The sequence below is a fragment of the Caretta caretta genome, chromosome 6 (genome assembly GCF_965140235.1).
Source record: "Caretta caretta isolate rCarCar2 chromosome 6, rCarCar1.hap1, whole genome shotgun sequence".
NCBI lineage: Eukaryota > Metazoa > Chordata > Testudines > Cheloniidae > Caretta > Caretta caretta.
In genome coordinates, this window is record NC_134211.1 from 78,529,454 (window position 1) to 78,547,923 (window position 18,470).

Here is an 18,470-nt window from a genome sequence, read left to right on the forward strand (position 1 = left end):
AGCTGCGTGTTGCAGAGAAACCATATGAAATAAATTCCAACATGAAAATATACACTGGTTGACATTCACTCAAAACTGAGTCTAGGTTCACTTGAAAGGTTCATAAATCTTAAAGAATCTTTTGATTAACACAATGTGAATTTCAAGTTTGCTGTGCAACCAGAGAAGGTATGCATAATTTTAGGTTTCTCATTAACTCTTTTTTTAAGCACAACTCTAGTCCATGACAAGTGTCACTAAAAAAAAGTTGAGAAGAGGAAAATAAGGAATCTCTACTTTCTCTACATTTTTGGGCTATAAAGATAATGAGTTCCAGGTGGTAGGATTAATTTAGCTGATAAAGGTAATCCCAATTTAAGACAAGACCAGCCTAAACAAGTAATTGCTGAAACAGCTAACTGTTGTGAATATGTTTATAATAAATAAGGGAGGCAGAAACTAATTATTGTGGGAATGTTTGTAGTAAACAAAAAGAAAAGGAGTACTTGTGGCACCTTAGAGACTAACCAATTTATTTGAGCATAAGCTTTTGTGAGCTACAGCTCACTTCATCGGATGCATACTGTGGAAAGTGTAGAAGATCTCTTTATACACACAAAGCATGAAAAAATACCTCCCCCCACCTCACTCTCCTGCTGGTAATAGCTGATCTAAAGTGATCGCTCTCCTTACAATGTGTATGATAATCAAGGTGGGCCATTTCCAGCACAAATCCAGGGTTTAACAAGAACGTCTTTGGGGGGGGGGGGACAGGAAAAAACAAGGGGAAATAGGTTACCTTGCATAATGACTTAGCCACTACAGATCTGCACTCTAACTTCAGTGCTATAGGAGTTTATCATGTTGCCCTTGGTTTCATATTTCCGCTGTCTAGCTCATGTTTAGTACATTTCAATTTATTTTAAACATCTGCCACATTTCGGAAATATTTAATAGGAAAACATAGCTAGGACCTCTGCATAGAAATGTGAAATCCCACAAAACTCACCTGAACTAGGATTCTCACATCATCCACTGCAACCCTCTGTTCTACATTACCAGAAGAAGTCTGGGAGAAAACCAGCTGGGTACTCTATTGAAAAGAAATTAACTTTCAGATTAATCAAGAGGCAAAGCACAAACTTGAAGGTTCCTATTTCATTCATACCCCAGGAGTCTAGTCAAAAGATAACTCAAGAGATGTATAGGAGCATTTGGATTTCTAAGTACAAACAATTCACTGTCACTTACTGCGCCTTGTTCGCATGTTTTTTTTTCCATCCCCTCCCATGAAATTAAGGGGTAGAACAATTTTATTGCACCTCAGGCTGTGTCATTAGATCTTACAAGTTAAGCAGCTAGTTACCATTTGAAAGGCAGATTTCCAAGAAAAAACTTAGGAGTTGTAGGAAGTGATGGTAGCAATTCAGCAGGTGGCACTTCTTCCTTCTAGTTTGGAGCCAATATCCCTGTATAGTGAGGTAAGATTGCACTGTTGAAGTTGAAATTTTAGGAATAAGTAGAAGAACTGAAGTTCTAATCATTCAGATCCCAAAGGCCCATGGAACTTTCCAGTATGAATATTAAGTCTGGTGCCCTGGTGTAATTCCAGCCTCGATAATGCCTACCTGAAAAAAATCTGCTTAGAGTTTCTAGTGAATACTGTATTCTTCACTTTCTCTTCTAAACTGAAGCTTCAGCCTGCAAACTCGTAGTCACAAAAGTAGCCCTGTTGACTTAAATAGACTAGTGATGTGAGGATTGTGTGTAAAATTAGGATCTTGTTGTGTAATGTTTATTAAACATTTCCAGCATTTCACTGGAGGTTAAAATGATTTCTGTAAATACAATCTCTAATGTGCTTTGGGATGAAAGAAGCTATAAAAATGTTACTTTGATTATAAATAGTTTTGATTTAAAAACCTGAACAATCATCTTGCTCTATAATCCCTTCAAAGGATCCGAGGAAAGGTTTGTTTGTTTGTTTGTTTGTTTAAAAAAAACCAATGAGAAACAAATGAAGCACTCATGCACCAATAATTTTTTTTCCTCCCTGAACTCCAGCCATGGCACAGTACCTTAGTCAAAAGAAAGAGGTACAGAAGGTAAAGACTTGCATTACTGATCACCTTTGATCTTAGATTTTAACTATACCATCTCTGTTGTAGGACTAAAATATTTCAGAATATACTCATACAACCCAGTGCATTGGTTTCCAGTTATATTCTTTTTTTTTTCCATGTTGGATTTGGAGTTGTACAGACAACCCTCTTGGTTAATATCTTACTGTAGCAAACCTAGCCCCATAGGGGAGTTCAGCCTAACCTTTCAGAACTTCCTTTAGATCCTGCCCCTCACTGTCAAATATTCTGGCATCATCTATTGGTTTTTCATTCCCTTTCATGTCTCTTCTTTTTAATGTTTTTTTCTTCTTATATATTTTCTTTTTCTCTTCCCCTGCTGTTCTTATTATCTCTAGTCCCACAGGTTCCCAGCTATAGTTTTCTTTGTTTCCTTGTTTGACTGGTAGCTGTTTTGACTGAGGCCAAGTATCTGTAGGCTTCTCTTTCAGAATTTGCTTCCCCTCTAATCAATGCCTTTCTTTTTTAAAACTAAGGTGCTCTCCAGATTGTTCTGTAGGCTCTTTTACTTTATTGTGGCCAGACAGCTGAGTCTTCTTCCATTTTCCCTGTTGATCTATGGTCCTGCTCTATCATTCCAGAGAGGATTTCACAGATTCAGAAAGGCAGAGAAACCAAAGGTTTTAAATGCACAGTAGACGGGGAAAGAATCATGGAATTAATAAGTGTGACGGGGCAAGGCCAGACGGCTATAGAAAAGTAGTGGGAGATAGATATATTAGCTCCAGGCTAAACAAATCCCTGGTACCAGGTTAAGTGAAATGGAAGCTGCTCCAGGTCAATTAAGACACCTGGGGCCAATTAAGAAGTTTCCAGAAGGCAGGGAGAATGCTAGGTTGATTGGGACACCTGAAGCCAATCAGGGGCTGGCTGAAACTAGTTAAGAGCCTCCCAGTCAGTCAGGTGGGTGGGCCTGTCAGGAGCTGTGGAAGGAAGTTGTGCTTTGGAGAGGCTGAGTAGTACACACTGTATCAGGCACAAGGAAGGAGGCCCTGAGGTAAGGGTGAAGTGGCGCTTGAGGAAGTGAGGGCTGCTGTGGGGGAAGTAGCTCAGGGAATTGTACGTGTCATGTTTCTAAAAGGTCAGCTACCATAACTGATACTATTAGGGTCCCTGGGCTGGAGCCTGGAGTAGAGGGTGGGCCTGGGCTCTCCCCCACACACCTTTGCCCCCTGATTAATCACTGAGACTGGGAGACAACAGAGACTGTGCAAGGAAGGATGACTTCTCCTCACTCCCTTGCTGGCTAATGATGAAAATGGCTCAGTAGATTATGACCCTTGTCTCTAGAGAAAGAAGGGTTATGTGGAGGGTCACAGTGAGCCTCTGAGGCTAGTGAAATTCGCCAGGAAATGTGGGACCCATGGAGGCAAGGACAGAGCTTTGTCACATAAGTTATTCTAGGTTAACCAACTACAGGTCATGTCATTTTGCATCAAGCAAATATCTTAAGGAACTAGGTTGATGTGGGAGGTTGTTATAGTTACATGTAATGTTTTCATTAACACACACATTTTCATTAGTCCTAATACATTATATGTGGGATTGGCACTCAAAGTCCTGCTGCAGTAACTCTGCTGAAAACAATTGTTTCACTTTGTTTCATTCATTACTGTATCTTATTAAAAAAGGCATCCAGTATTCTGGGGACATGTAAACTTCATAAAAACTAAACAATCATTAGGACAAGTGACCAAGCAATTGTCCTTCAAAGGACAGATTTCTTTAAATCAGAATTACCCCAGCCCTAACAACCTACTCATTCCTCTTCTCACCACAAGTAAAGTCAGGTAAACCAAATGGGCCTTACAGCTTGATTTGCATGTCAACAGCTTGCTGACAAAGGAAGCAAGAGTCTCACATTGAGACTAGCCTGACTCCAGCCCTTTTAATAGCTAAACCAGGGAGCTATTCTCTTCAGAAAAAATCCTATAGAATATAACAAAAAAAAAATGGTATCCCTGCTATAGAATTCTTTAGGATGGCTAAAACGATAGAAATATCACTTCTCGTAAATGTTATAGCTTTATATTGTGTAATTTCTATAGACTCATTCAAACCCTATTGAACTAAACTTCATTCAAAGTTTTATCACTATTAAATTCTGTAGCACTTTTCCAGTATGTTTAACTCTAGCACTTCAAATAACCACAACTGCCTGGGGAAAGAGGCAGTCTTTGAAGTAACAGGACCTAACCCATTTAAGAACTGATAGCTTAGTATCAGCACCTTAAATTGCACTTGAAAATTAACTGGAAGCCAGATATAATGTGCTCTGTATGAGAAACACCTTTTAACAATAGGTTGCTCCATTTGTCACTAGCTACAGTTTAAGTAGACTTAAGATGTAGTTTTATGGAGAGAGCACTATGATATTCCAGTCCAGACGTCACAAAACCATGGATCACTGTGGGAAGGCCCACATCTGAAAGAAAATGCTGCCATGCTTAAATGCTAAAACACATCGCTGCTACTGGGATACCCAGAAGCACAACTCCCCACAATTCTGCCATTTCTTCCTCTTGATCCCCATCATGCTACCTTAACTACATTCTAGTCTAGGATTGTGTTGAAACTGTGTCACCCCCAGCCAAACACAGTACAAGCCAAGCATAACAGATCAGGTTCCCTTGCACTATTAGGACAGACCAATCAAATAGGTCTCAACATCATCGGTGGCTCGTATTGACAAAAGTATAACTTCCATACCTCCCATTTCTAGTCCTATCCCAAAGACAAAGATCAGGGTGGCCCAGCTGTCTGGATTGAGTTAGTTAACCTGCACCATAGTTAACATCATTGCTGTGAAATCCTGACACTATCCAAGGGACTATGAACACTAAAGTAGCATAGAACATTCCTTCCAGGGATTCCAAGGCCACTACAGTGAGAAACAGAATCAGATCATCCAAAGATTACAGAATGCACTAGGGTGATATATAACCAATCACTTTCTAACCCCTTTTGTGATTTCACACATCAGGTGGACTATCAGGTCCACTTTTATCAAGGGAGACCTCCTGAATTATTTGTCAGTGCAGTCACCTCCACCTTTTATATTTTGGACTAAATATTATCAGCTTGTGTTTATTAATGTACCATAACTTCACTAACTATGAATTACTCTGAAGACTTTGCATTCCTGATTCTTGATGGTTTCCTAGGAAACAAACAAGACATACTGTTTTGCATGGAAAGGCAAAGTTGTCTTCAATGCTTATGTCTATGGAGTTATAATTTAGAGATGCTTCAAGTCAGAGCTTCACTCAAAAATGATCCCTCTTGCTTTTATTTTATTTTATTTTTTAAAATTTATATCTATTACAGCAACTTCCCTCTGGCACCATTAAGGATGTCACCAGCATCAGGTGTTCATTTTATTATATGTCACAGTCAGTTGCCTGCCTTTCTTGCCTTTGTGTTTGTGACATGCATGTTTATAGCCAATTATACCACTATTTTACTTCCACAGTGTGCAAGAGACTTTCCTCTGCACCCATACTAAAGTACAAAAGGTTTTAGTCATGTCCTAGCCAATTGCACACTGGTCTTCTTAAAGTATGTGGAGAATGGGAGGGGGAAGGTGACAAATTTTTTCTTATACATGTTGTACAAATTAAGACTTGAAGAATGGCTTGAAATAACACAAGGACAAGCTTTGAGGTCTCTGTCCATGGGGTATACACACCATTAGAATTCAACACCAAAGTGGAGGACTTGGGGGTAAACTCAACACTGGTGGATCCAGGATACATGGATCCATAAGGCTTACATACCTGTATAGGCAGAGAACTAACTATAGAGAGTATATGACAAGCTAGGGCTATGGCAGAAACTGCAGAGCTATTCAGCTTCCACATAGTGGCCTGCGGGAAAGATTCTCCCTCCCCCCTCCCCCAACCATCCTGAGACTTTTCCTGTGCCAAGCCTTGTTATTCCAACTTGGTGTTGGGAAAAGGATTTCCCTCTAAAAAGGACTTTCAGAGGCAGCAGTCTATTGGCTAGAACAGGAGTATGTGGAGACAATTATTTTCCCCTTCTGCCTCTGAATCTGATCTCTTTGACCTGGGACAAGTTTCTTATCCTTTGGTCTCAGGTTACCCACCTGTAAAATGGAGTTTATTGTAATATATTTACAGTTCCTGAATTCTAGTGATTTTTTTTAAGGCTTAATTAATCATTGGAAAACACTGGAAATAGAAAGAGTGCTGCACACTGCTATTGTAAAGGCAAAAGATGATGAAGATAAATATCTTACTTTATCAGAATAAAAGAGGGGCATGCATCTGTTAAGCTAAACTGGCTTTGCATAAAAGGAATGGCCACAGTAGCACTGAAAAATATAGCAGTATGGGGGAGGAGGGGAGGGAATACAGGATTTGGTGGCATCCCCCACAGCTGTGGTGGTAAGAGTACTTGAGAAGTATGCCAGATACAACAGTGAAGAGGCCCCAAATTTGACATACAATATGTTAATACTCTAATAAGTAGACTTACTAGTTTTAAATATATACATGTTAAAATATAGATTGTAAATACAATTTATATTTTTAAAATATCTACATTCATATTTTGTTACTGACCTGTTCTCCCTGCACCACCGAAAGATGTCATGGCCCTTTCTCCTTCCTGTCTCCTGGGAATACACAGAGGGAGCAGTTGTGAATTGCTCTGTGTGTCCCTTCTCTCCTCACTTTGCCCTGTGCCTAGGCAAAGTGTAGTCCTTGAGCCCTCATGTACGATTCAGTTAGAATGTGGCTCTTGTTCACACACAAACACCCTCGTTTGCAGATAATACAAGTACTAGTGTGAGGGACAACTGCTCACTAAACATTAGTATGAACAAACAAACACATGATTGTTGAGCTAACAGAATAAAATGGGGTGTTGAAACAAATCACTGGCTGGAAAATTCAAACTAATATTCACAAACACTGTAGTGTAGTATTCATTCAGCCCAGTGTTTTAAGATGTTACTAACCCACCCATTAAATTTCCATGCATCTTTCTAACTTGTCTCCTTTATAAACCAGGATGGTTAGCAAAAGACTGGCTATCAGATATTTTAGCCTCTGAGGCCAGCTCCTGAAAAAAAGAGGAGCTTCAGTCCTCCTTAGCATATTCTCTCTATATTTTTAACTTAAATCTGTTCTGGATCCAAGACCAATTTAACCCTCAGCACCCAAGCTTAAGCCATAGCCAGTATCAACATATGGCATGGAGGTACATTTTGTTTTACTGAGAAAAAAAGTAGGTTTCTCGCTGGCAGCAAAGTGAACTCTAGTTATTTAACAAAGCCTGTTTCCAGAACTTCATTGGCATCATTGCCGCCATAACTGATTATGCTTTTACAAAGCAAGACAGTAAATACTCTGTCAAGCTAGGCTGTGTTCCATGAGAAACAGAGGGGAGGAGGAAGGGAAAAATCAATTTCTGAAAAATGGAAAAGGACAAAAGTGGTAGAGATTATAAAATGCTGTGTTCCAGCTTCTCTGAAAGATTACAAGTGATGGGGAATGAAAAGCAAAAATGAGAAAAAGCTTTCAAGGTAGTCCAGGTAACTAAAATTTGGTGTAAATGCACTTTTATAAATAAATGAAGCATTTGTGTTTGCTGCATTTTACACCTTCATAGCATTATGTATACATATATTTCATTTTTTAAGTGCTGGGAAGGTGAACATTTTAATTTTATATACATATATAATGTAATATAAATCATTCAGACTTAATAGTAGCCACTAAACCATGTGAGCAGTGACAGATCCATGTACTTTGAATTGCAGATGCTGTAGTTGTCATAATACAGAATCATGTACCGGTATCATGGTGACCAGCTGATGACAATCTCCCAGCTACCAAACTCTAGTGCTATATAGTGCGAACATTTCAATTATCAGCTCCTAATGGCTGAAGATTGCTATGTTCACTTTGGATCTGCACAAGCTAAGGACCCCTTTCCTGGCCAAAAGGGGAGGGTCTGCCATCTCTGCAGCACTGTTCCCACTCCTCTTGTGTGTGGTGGGGACAGCCAGAGATAGGACTGGAGGAAATGCACCTTGCACCTGAGATATCAGTGGTAAATCCTCCCAAAACATAATGCGGCTTGAGCCTGCACTAACTTTGACTGTACTTCCTGCTCCGTTAGAGAACTTGTCTTTGGAGGTGGAGTTGGGAAAAAAAACCTGGCAACATGCTACTGATGATTTGCAGGGAGAATAGAAGGCCCAAAGCTGATGGAGAAGCCTCTACGCAGATGACCTTTTGCTTTTGGTAGATCCCCTGAGATTCCCACAGCTCTGTGAGGGCTACGCAGTCCCTCCCTAATGAAATTATTAGGGGGGAAATGTTCCCGGGGTAACCTCATTGAGTGTTCTTCCCTCAAGATCCTTGGGATTTTCCATGGAAGGGGACTAGAATACCCTCTACCAAGATAATTCCTGTTTTCAACCTTCATTCAAGCTTTCACAAGTTAGATAATCTAAGTTCCTTTCTTATTCCATTGTGCTTCCATCCTTGGATGGAACATCAATAAAATAAACCTAACATTCAGAAATTCATCTCCCACAATAGCACGTCATTGAATGATCCCTATTGTAAAAATCATACTTTTCATATAGGTTAGACACTCCAGCAACAAATGAGAAAAAGCATCCCATAGGATTAAAAATATGACAAGCAAGTTTGCTTTTCTTCAAGTATATATTCTAAAACAGGGCATTCCTTAAACCCAGACTGTGGTGTTTGATTAAATACACAATTCTCTGATAGTGTGTACTTAGGAATGAATAAGTCTCTCTTCTTCTGTGCAGGAGAAAGAACACTCTGAGGTGTGCAAGTCAAAGAAGCAAACTTAGCCTAGAATGGTTATTACGAGTTTAGAGTTGAAAAATAATCATTAGAAGAATCATTTGCAATTGGCTAAAAGGAGAATGTCTGAGTTATGCCAGACCGTTCTAACTTCTATGTCTGTTAAAAGGTTGGCTTGGCTTTTCCATCATTCATTGCCTTTTTACTGAAGAATAAGATTTAACCCAGATTACCATGTGATGCATTCAGACAAAAACATAAAAGAAAACAATGTTTTTTTTTCTTGAGCTATAGCTAGAGGAAGATTCTTGGATGGTGGATCTCCATATTAGTGAGTCTTGAAATTTCTTCTCCGTTCATCTCTCTTTTCCTGATAGGCTTCTTTGGGGGAGAAGGGAAAGAGAAAATGCATTAAGAAAAGGATTCTCAATATTTGTTTTCTCTTTTGGTTTGATCTTTCCATCAAATTCTGATGCACACAAAGTGCAAGGAGAGTTTGAAAATAATGGATTGTAGCCTCAGTAAATTCACGACAAAGCAGTATAGCCATTGAAAGATATCCTGATGGGAATTAAAGTTTGCCATCCGTTTTTAAATCAGATTTGCTATTCTTTAGCACTTCCCAAACCATTCATCACTCCCACACCTTTTATGCTATGCTTTTTTCTGGACACTTTCCTCAGTTATGCTAACACCTAACATGTTCACTCATTAAGAAAATAGCACATTAAAATCTTTAAAAGTCAAACTTATGTCTCTTCTTCTTGGACATCTGGTTTTGGAAACCCCTCTTCTACATTTCTCCAGTGTCCTGCGAAAAGTGCAAAAGGATACAGGATACTGCTTATACAGTCTCTTATATACTACAGAATAGTCAATCTCATTCTATTGCAAATCAGGGCCCATTTGTAATAGAGAAAAAATTGTCTACTCATGTGGACCACTACTACTCCCAAACACACAATCCCTTTCTCATATCAAGTGGTGTGTCTTTCATCCCCCTGTCTTCGTCCTCTGATCATATTCTTGCTAGGAACAAAACTAATCTAATTTGTTATTAAAATTCCTACACATGGAATGTTGTTAGTTTCAATTCTGATTCAGTTGAGAAGCCCTACAGGAACCAGCATTCTATCTCTTTCTTAACAGAATAGAGTTTGTATAAAGTCCCCATGTATTGGTCATGTCACAACGTAACCAAAGTATTAAAGGGATGACAGGTACATCATCTCCTTTCTACACATTCTTCCCACTACTGTGCTTGTTTTGAATTTTCTGTTTGCTTTTCTTTTGCCCCAGAGGGTTTGTGCAGCAAGTTCATCATGACCAGATGGTTCCTTGCTTTAACTTCCCAGCTCAGGATTCATTTCTGTTTTTGGTTGCTTAGGTAGTTCTTCACCTACTGCAGCTTCAAACTGGCATGGAAATGAATTGGCAGGAGCGTATATCAGTGTCATAATTCTTGTGTCTCCTACTCCTGTTGTGAAGCTTAATTTGTTAAAGTTTGTAAAGCCCCTGGGGCCAAGGTATTCAAAACTAGTGTGGCAATACAAGTTGCCCCTTTTTTCCCCTGCACCAACTACCCACTTCCTTATGAGGGAAGATTGAAAAAACTGGGTTCGTTTAGTCTGGAAAAGAAGACAGGGGGGACATGATAACAGTTTTCAAGTACATAAAAGGTTGTTGCAAGGAGGAGGGAGAAAATTGCTCTTAACTGCTGAGAATAGGTCAAGAAGCAATGGGCTTAAATTGCAGCATGGGAGATTTAGGTTGGACATGAGAAAAAACTTCCTAAGTGACAGGGTGGTTAAGCACTGGAATAAATTGCCTAGGGAGGTTGTGGAATCTCCACCATTGGAGATTTTTAAGAGCAGGTTAGACAAACACCTGCCAGGGATGGTCTAGATAATACTAAGTCCTGCCTGGAATTCAGGGGACTGGACTAGATGACTTCTCTAGGTCCCTTCCAGTCCTATAATTCTATGATCATGGGTAGTTGTGTGGTCATGGAAGCAACGCTAGAGAGTTGCTACTTCCTTCCCCCATGCAAATGGGAAGCAGGGTGAGGAAAGGGTGGAGCCTCGGCTGTGCCCCCCACCGGTGTGCTGGGAATGCATGATTTGCTGGGTATAGACCCTACTCAGTTTATTACCTCTCAGAACATCTGGGAAAGTGAGAAAGGGATCACGACTCAAAATCAGTCTCCCTTCTGCAGCTGCTCCAGGGCTAGTGTAACAGTGTGCCACCTCTATTCAGGGCAGATAGATTGTCTCACAATCTAACCATTTTTCATTATATTATCTGGATGGGAGCCCTACAAAGTAAACTCACTTGTTTGTTGCTCAAGTAGTGTTGGTGATTAGTAGTTGGAGTGCTTTCCTTTGAGACAGTACTTGCTTGATGTTAGGGGCCATATTCCATAGAGGTCCCATCTTTCAGATATCACAAACCTGAGGTTCTGACTGAGCACTTGTGAATATTAAGATCCAGTGGCACTTTCCACAGACGATATCCTGAAGCCACTACTCAGCATACTCCTACCGACAGATATCTGAGGGGCGCGCGTGCACACACACACACACACACAAAAGTCCACAATACCTCTGAGCACTTCCCAGGCACTTTCACAGGAATCATATTGTCTGTGATAAGCTCCACAATGCAGAAACAAGAAGGTTGTTGTAGTACAACAAAGATCGAGCCCTCTAAATGCCTGACTTTGGATAATCACTGTGCTTGCCCCAGTGGCTGGTCCCACAGCTTTGCATGTAAGAAGAGTGCATAACAGGAGTGGTAACAAAAAAAATTATTTTTTTTGGTGCAAATAGATATTCAATACCTAGTGCATTTTAGTATTAAAAATAGCTGTTTTTCAGAGTAAATTTTGTTCTAACTGTTCCTGAAAGATACTGTTTTAGAAGGGATTATTTTTTTAAAATTATAGTTGTTCTTTTCCCATGATTTTAAGAAGAGTATGTGTGGGGGTTGAGGTTTCTTCAAGAGAAATAAATGATCAGTCTCCTGATAGTAACAGAACCAATGGAGGAAAAGATTCTTTTCTGATTTGGATATATTTTTGAGATACTCTTTTGGGTTAATTATTAGGTGATAAATCAGAATTCGTAAAGGACTGAGTATGATAGAGAAGAAAGGATTTAATTAAATTAAAGAGGTTCTTTCATTCTGGGGAACACTGCCAAACATATAAGATTTTAAAACCAAACATATAGTGCTGCTCTATGGGAGTGAGATTGAAATTGTCATTTCTCCTTTCCAATCCATTTCATCCTCCCACTTATTCCATCACTGAGATCAGGATGGTGAATTTGTGATATCTTAATAATGTGTGAAGTAAGAGGTCACAAATAAAGCATTATATAAGCTGCACAAAAAAACAGAAGAGGTGGAGAAGTTGGGTATCAGAAAAAATCTTGTTCAGATACACCTCTTGGGGGGAAAAAAGCAAAACTGAGAACTGCAGAAACTAGTGAGATCTAATGTTTAGAACCTGGCTCAAAGAGCAAGGACTCATGGATTCAATTCCCAAAGTCTGCAACTGACTAGCTGTATTATTTTTAAAAAGTCATTTTCACAAGTATTGGGCCAATGGGAATTTGCCTGAATAAAAACTGAGTAGGAACCTTAGGGTTTGGTTGATAATTTGTTACTAATCCAATGCTGCAGTGCCTGTCTATAGGCAATTTTTCAAAAACTGAGCCAAACAAGGCTTCTGTACTATGTGTTTACAGTCTAACTCTGGTGGATAAAATGCTAACGTTTAAAGGATGAGGCATCAGAGAAGCTGCCAACAGAATTGCAGATCAATATTATTACCTCTACTAATTTTTCACTAGCATACAATTCTAGTTCTAGATGCTTTCCAAATATACACGTAGGCATGATTCTTGCTCCATCCCAAACGCCACCTCTTCCTCTGTTAAAAACAATTCCACGCAGATATCTGAACTCAACCCTTGCCAAAAGCCGAAACAAATAGAAAAGCTGTGCCGTGTGCCCTGAATGTCAGCAAAATTCAGGCTATATTGGACCAAGATGAGAAATCCTAAAAACAGCCTACCAGCAGCACCACTGTTATAAGAAATGGGGGTTCCAGCTTATTGCAATTATGGCAGTATCTCTCAGGTAGGCACCATTTGCGCCTTTAAGTCAACATCAAACCTTAAACTTCACCTGGTAATTAAATGGCAGCAAGTACATACCCGCAGATGTTAACTGTTAACTGGTTAAATTGACATGATCTGTTAACTGGTGAAATTGACATGATCACTGTGTGGAAAGGCAATAAAAATTGGACTTCTATATTTTACCACTAATGTGAGCAAAAGCAAAGTTATTTCCATGATTCTGGGATTAAAGAGTGCTGATAATCATAAATATACATAAAAACACCATTTCCACCACTTAAGTGTTACAACTGTTAAAGGGAAAGCACCTCTTAGATTATGATTTTGTTATATAATAGCAAGAGAAAAAAATGTAAGTGAAATATGATCACTTCTACAGCAGGGTTGGGGGAAAAAAAGGAGGGGGTGTTTGTTTTTAAACAAACAAAATCAGACTCAAGCAAAATGGATTTTGGTGCCTGCCAGATAAACAGTAAAAATCAGCACGTGTCTTTATGATCCAGGGATCTTCTGTGTGCTAGATCAACGACTGCCAGCAGCAAGAAGGACTTGCTGCAGAGAAGTCAAGGACATCTACACCTAGAGTTCAGGCACAAATGAAGGGGTGAGATCAGGTTAATGGGGGAAATGTGTCAGGTGTTTGTGGTTTTGCCCAGATCTGGAATTCCCTTGTGCTTTCTAAGAGCAAAGCATGTGTACATTTAAGAAGTTGACTTGCTATGTCACGTGAAGAGTGCAACTAAAGAAACTGGAAGCCACCCAACCAGGTGGACTCTGGAGGAGATTAGCCTAAGCAACCTGAGGGCTTGGGAATGCCAAGGCATTGCTTTTGTGGTCTAACTGGGTGGCCAGTGCCAAGAGGAGCAATGGAGGGAGTGCACTTGAGTGACCCAGAGCTATGAACAGAGATCAGTCACTATCCAGACCTAGGGAGCTTTGCAGCCCATAGGATTCAGTGGTTGGATCCCTTTTACAATGAGCTGGTGTAGGTTGTGATACCTACTATTTCTAAATCGTTTTGCAATTTGAAATTCTGCTTGCAGTGTCTCCTTTGATTCCATTTTGTTTAACACTCAAAAAACGCATCACATCCTTAATATACTGAAGGTTGACTCACACAGCTGCATGTTGCTGCATGTACAGGAAACACTGCAGTAATCAAACAGTGCAAAGCAGGCAATAATGTAAGCCATTGATATTTCAACCCCTCTTCAATTGTTTAGAGCTTTCTATTTCCTGACTAATGAAATCTGACATCTGTTGATATGATGAAAACAGAAGATGCTAGTTTTTACCAGTTTTGTCTGTATTTTGCTGGAAAAGTTAGTTGTTCATTCTCACTGTAGGTTTGTGGCAATCATGCTTTTTATTAGTTCTTCTGGTGCTTATATACTCCTGTTTTCACAGGCAATGCAGCTGTGCTAGAGCCGATCAAACAGGTTTGCCCCACTTCTTGTTCCCTCATCATGTCTCTATTTCAGTTTCTATCTCAATAATTCCTTAGATATCAAGAGTCTCCCATTAAGCCCCATGCTCTCTGCCCCCTGCTTATCTGAGAAATATTTCTCCCCTTGGGTTCTTTTGGGAGAAAGGGCTTGTGTCTCCCTGAGGATGTCTGCCAGGCCCATTTCTCCCACTCAGGGTGTGAGCCAAGGTCATCCCTCTTCCTCGCTGTGGTCTCCATGTATTCCTCTCTGAAATGGGCTTGTGGAGGAGGTGACATGACACTGAGGTATCTTCTCCTAGGGATAGGTTAACAGAATGATTTGCAGCTGACATTCAGCTATTAGGGACCTGGGCTACTGGTTCCCCTCCATCTGCCAACAACAGATATAATCTAGGTTTCATAAAACCCACCTAGTGGTGCCTGTATGGCCCAGGAACATCCGTGAGAGGCTACTGACTAGGTAGGCCCACTCCTCAAGGCTACTACTGGAAGAGTAGAAGCAGCTCATTTTTTCCCAACAGCTCCCCTCCCTGACCAACAGAAGACACTCTTGCCTGCTCAGTTAAGCCTCAGGTAGATGGCATGAGAAGAAAGGATCTTTAGGTTAGAGGAAACAACTAACTTCCATCTAGGTACTCTATGGAAGAAAGGTGATGATAGAACCTTTCCTAGAGATCTATCTACCCAGGAGGTGTCAGAGAATACTTACTATACACACAAAGCAGTGGAATTTATACACAAATGCTGTAAAATGCATACATTTCATAGAAAAAAGATTATTTTTCCCTCTAATCCCTTTCACTTAGTCAAGTTTTAGTTATAGCTTGTTGTAATATTAACTGTTACTTTTAACAATATTCATAGAGAAGAGTGATTTTTATGTTGGTGGTGCCCATGAAGTATTATCTAGTATTCACAGACAGGGGGAAATGGTATCATTATATAAATACAATTAAAACCTCATTGGAAGATGTCCTGCACTCACTGTTCCCCTGACTAATTGCATGAACACTATTGTAAGACTTTACCATAAATCTCTAACCGATAACTCTTTGCACCAGTTTGTATTCCTGCCAGTGCCAGGTAGGAGTAATGAATGTATTGTACTTAACAAGTCGTATCTCATGTCACCACGAGAATACACAGGCAGTGATTTCACATTCCTGGCTCAAATTGTACATGTGGCTTGTAAGTGTAAAGAAGTGAAATTTAACATGCAAAATTATGAACAAATATTTGTTTTGCTGTGTTGTTTTTCATAAATTTGAGTGTTGATAATCTTATTCAGCCAATAGCTTGGTTCTAAATGGCAACATTATTTCCAACAACAGTAGAGTTAGTCATGAGTAGGGACACTTAGTGCCATTTTATGTCAGTTTTGCAAGAGGAGCGGTTGCCCAGTACGAACAAAGCTGAGGTCACAAAACTCACTGTGTTAGACATTCAAAGCGGTTAACAAGGACTCTGCATTGCAACTCAAAGCTGAGCCCACAACTATCACTTTGAAACATCCCCCACTGACACGTCAGGGTGGATCAGGCCTCCAGAGACAAAAAGCAAGAGCACTGAATCACTGTGCCTCCTATTAACAAGTATTGGTAGGAGACTAGTCTGAGGAAGCTGTGCAAAACATTTTTTAAAAAACCCAATAACCCTGGGTAACCTGGAGTCAGGTAAGTTTCTTTTGCTTTCTGGATTTGTTACTAACTCAAAACCCAAATCAGAGATTTGCTGAAAGGCTTCAGGCAAGTCTAGACCAAATTTCAAGTGAACTTGGTGCAAGATTAAAGTGAATCAGGCAATTTATATTTAGGGTAGGAACCAGGCCACACAAACCTGTGTGAACCAAGGGCCTAATCCAAAATCCAAGGGCCTAATCCAAAATCCACTTAAGTCAGTGGGACTCTATTAACCTCAACTGGCTTTGGATCAAGCCACAAAATGCAACATTTCACTGAGTTCTACTATTCGATTCTGAATGTTCACACAGGATCAGATTCTTGTTGAAATGGTTTTACTAATATCTGAAATATTTAAAACTTTTGTAGCACTTGTTCATTTCCAGACAAGAATCCTGCAGGTTAAATGCTCAAAAATATAACTTAGATTCATATCTAAAGTTGGTAAAATTTCATTACAAAAAGTTACTCCATTGTTAGAGCTACTATTATTGAGATGAGAGATAAAACTAATGTCACATTAAGTGGCACGGTGCCAGCGTTCATGCTTGAATGAGAAATAATTCAAAGCATCTATAATGTTAGTAGCTTTGTGTGACTGCAAAAGCCACTCCATCCACAGATATGTAATTTATACAGCACTTTCCAAAGTGCCTTGACTTGCACTGAATGGTATAAATGCTCTTATGTGCCAATATAATGGAAACCTTCAAGAAGGGTATTTATTTTTGAATTATCAGGATTTTTAAGTGTTCTCTGAATGCCAGCCCCCATGATAAACTAAAAAATAATATCATCATTCATTAGTTACCTTTCTCTCTCACAAATACAGCACTTTGTTACTTTAGCTCTGCAGCTTCAATATATTTGTGCTTCTTTATGTGCCTACTTTACAGTCTGAGCATGCTTTCCTGGAGCACTGATGGGTTCTAGATGGTTTGTGCTGTTCCAATTACTGAGTTTCCCCCATCCTCATCTGGAGAATCAACCAGGAAAGATCTTATTGATCAATACAAGGTCAGTCATCAGCTAAAGCATCCTCACCCACAATCTGATATTGTATAAGGCACCTGATGTCGCTGCATCAGTGGGACTTGGCTGGAGATTCTGCTCGCTCTGTGCTATCATCCCTCACCCCTTACAATTTACCCAGTAAAAGCAAGAGTGCAGGAAGGAAGGTGGGGGAGGTCACAGTGTAGAGACAATCTCCTTGAAAAGCATTCTCTTGGGGAATGGTCAAGATCAGTGTCGGAATGTTTCTGGTATATAGCAACCTCTCCACAGCTCCAGTGAATTCATGCCAGAGCAAACATCTGCTGTCTGACACAAGGGATTCCCATATTAGTTTAGTCCCTGGACTAATGTGTACAATGAATTAATCTGAATGGGGGTCTGAAACATTTGATCGCTCTTTCCTCCTCTCCTTTATTTTCTCCCTTGCCATCTGCAACTCTGTGCTCTCCAAGGGAACCTTAAAATGACTACTTTTCCAGGATATCCTTCAGAGATTCATATTTTCCTCTACCTCTGCCTGTTGGAGTTCGAGGTTCTGGTCTGTATCACCTCGTCTTCTACCTCAGTACTTTACCAGCAACCTTATTTGTCAACTAGTACCTGTGTGCAGCTAAGAGAAGAGAAGTAGATTTGGGAATTAAGTTTTATCAGTATGTCCAATCCAGATCCATTCCTGTCTCATACATTTCCTCTTGTATATCCCCAACACCTTCTGAAACTCAAGTCTCTTTAAAGCTGAGTGAATCAAACAAACTTCAATGGAGCTGTACCAGTTTACACCAGCAGAAAATCTGTCTTATCTTTCATGCTTATCTCTCTGCTAATATAGATCAGTCCTGACTTCTAGTGTCCTTACTTCTTCCATCACCAGATCTTTCTTGAGCAGAGGCTGCTAGTAGCATATTGTGTCAGAGTATTTTTAGCAAGAATAAGTGTCCAATGGGGAGAAAGGTCTCTAGGCTAAGCACAATACTGAATATTGGTGTGCAAATTAACAATTAAATGTCTCAAAATTCCTCAGTTCCACATCTAGAAATAGTTCTGTTATGGTCAGAGCAGAACCATACCGTAGTGTATAACCACAGTGATGATACAAAAGGCCTAAAATTCTGTATTGTGAACACTGACGCAATGGCAGCACTTGATCTCAGACCATGTCTGGATCTTAAACGGATCACCAGTAAACCTGCTTTGCCTTACTCTCTCCATCTGAAAATGATGAATTTAGGAGCAGCTGCTGCCTACAGGTTACCCGC

General features: G+C 39.9%; 2 long non-coding RNA genes across 4 annotated transcripts in view; one reads left to right on the forward strand and one right to left on the reverse strand.

Moving 5' to 3' along the window:
- Nucleotides 1-6,889, reverse strand: part of LOC125638970 (uncharacterized) — a 172,512-nt gene extending 165,623 nt beyond the window's left edge. For all 3 annotated transcript variants that reach the window (XR_012668746.1, XR_012668747.1, XR_007357333.1), the window contains exons 1-3: nt 6,704-6,889; nt 1,346-1,448; nt 989-1,072 (exon numbers count right to left, since the gene is read on the reverse strand). This is a non-coding gene — a long non-coding RNA (uncharacterized LOC125638970). The remainder of the gene's footprint in view (nt 1-988; nt 1,073-1,345; nt 1,449-6,703) is intronic.
- Nucleotides 6,890-15,987: 9,098 nt separating this feature from the next.
- LOC125638436 (uncharacterized) overlaps nt 15,988-18,470 on the forward strand; it is a 37,406-nt gene continuing 34,923 nt past the window's right edge. The window contains exons 1-2 of the long non-coding RNA XR_007357223.2: nt 15,988-16,194; nt 17,097-17,217. This is a non-coding gene — a long non-coding RNA (uncharacterized LOC125638436). The remainder of the gene's footprint in view (nt 16,195-17,096; nt 17,218-18,470) is intronic.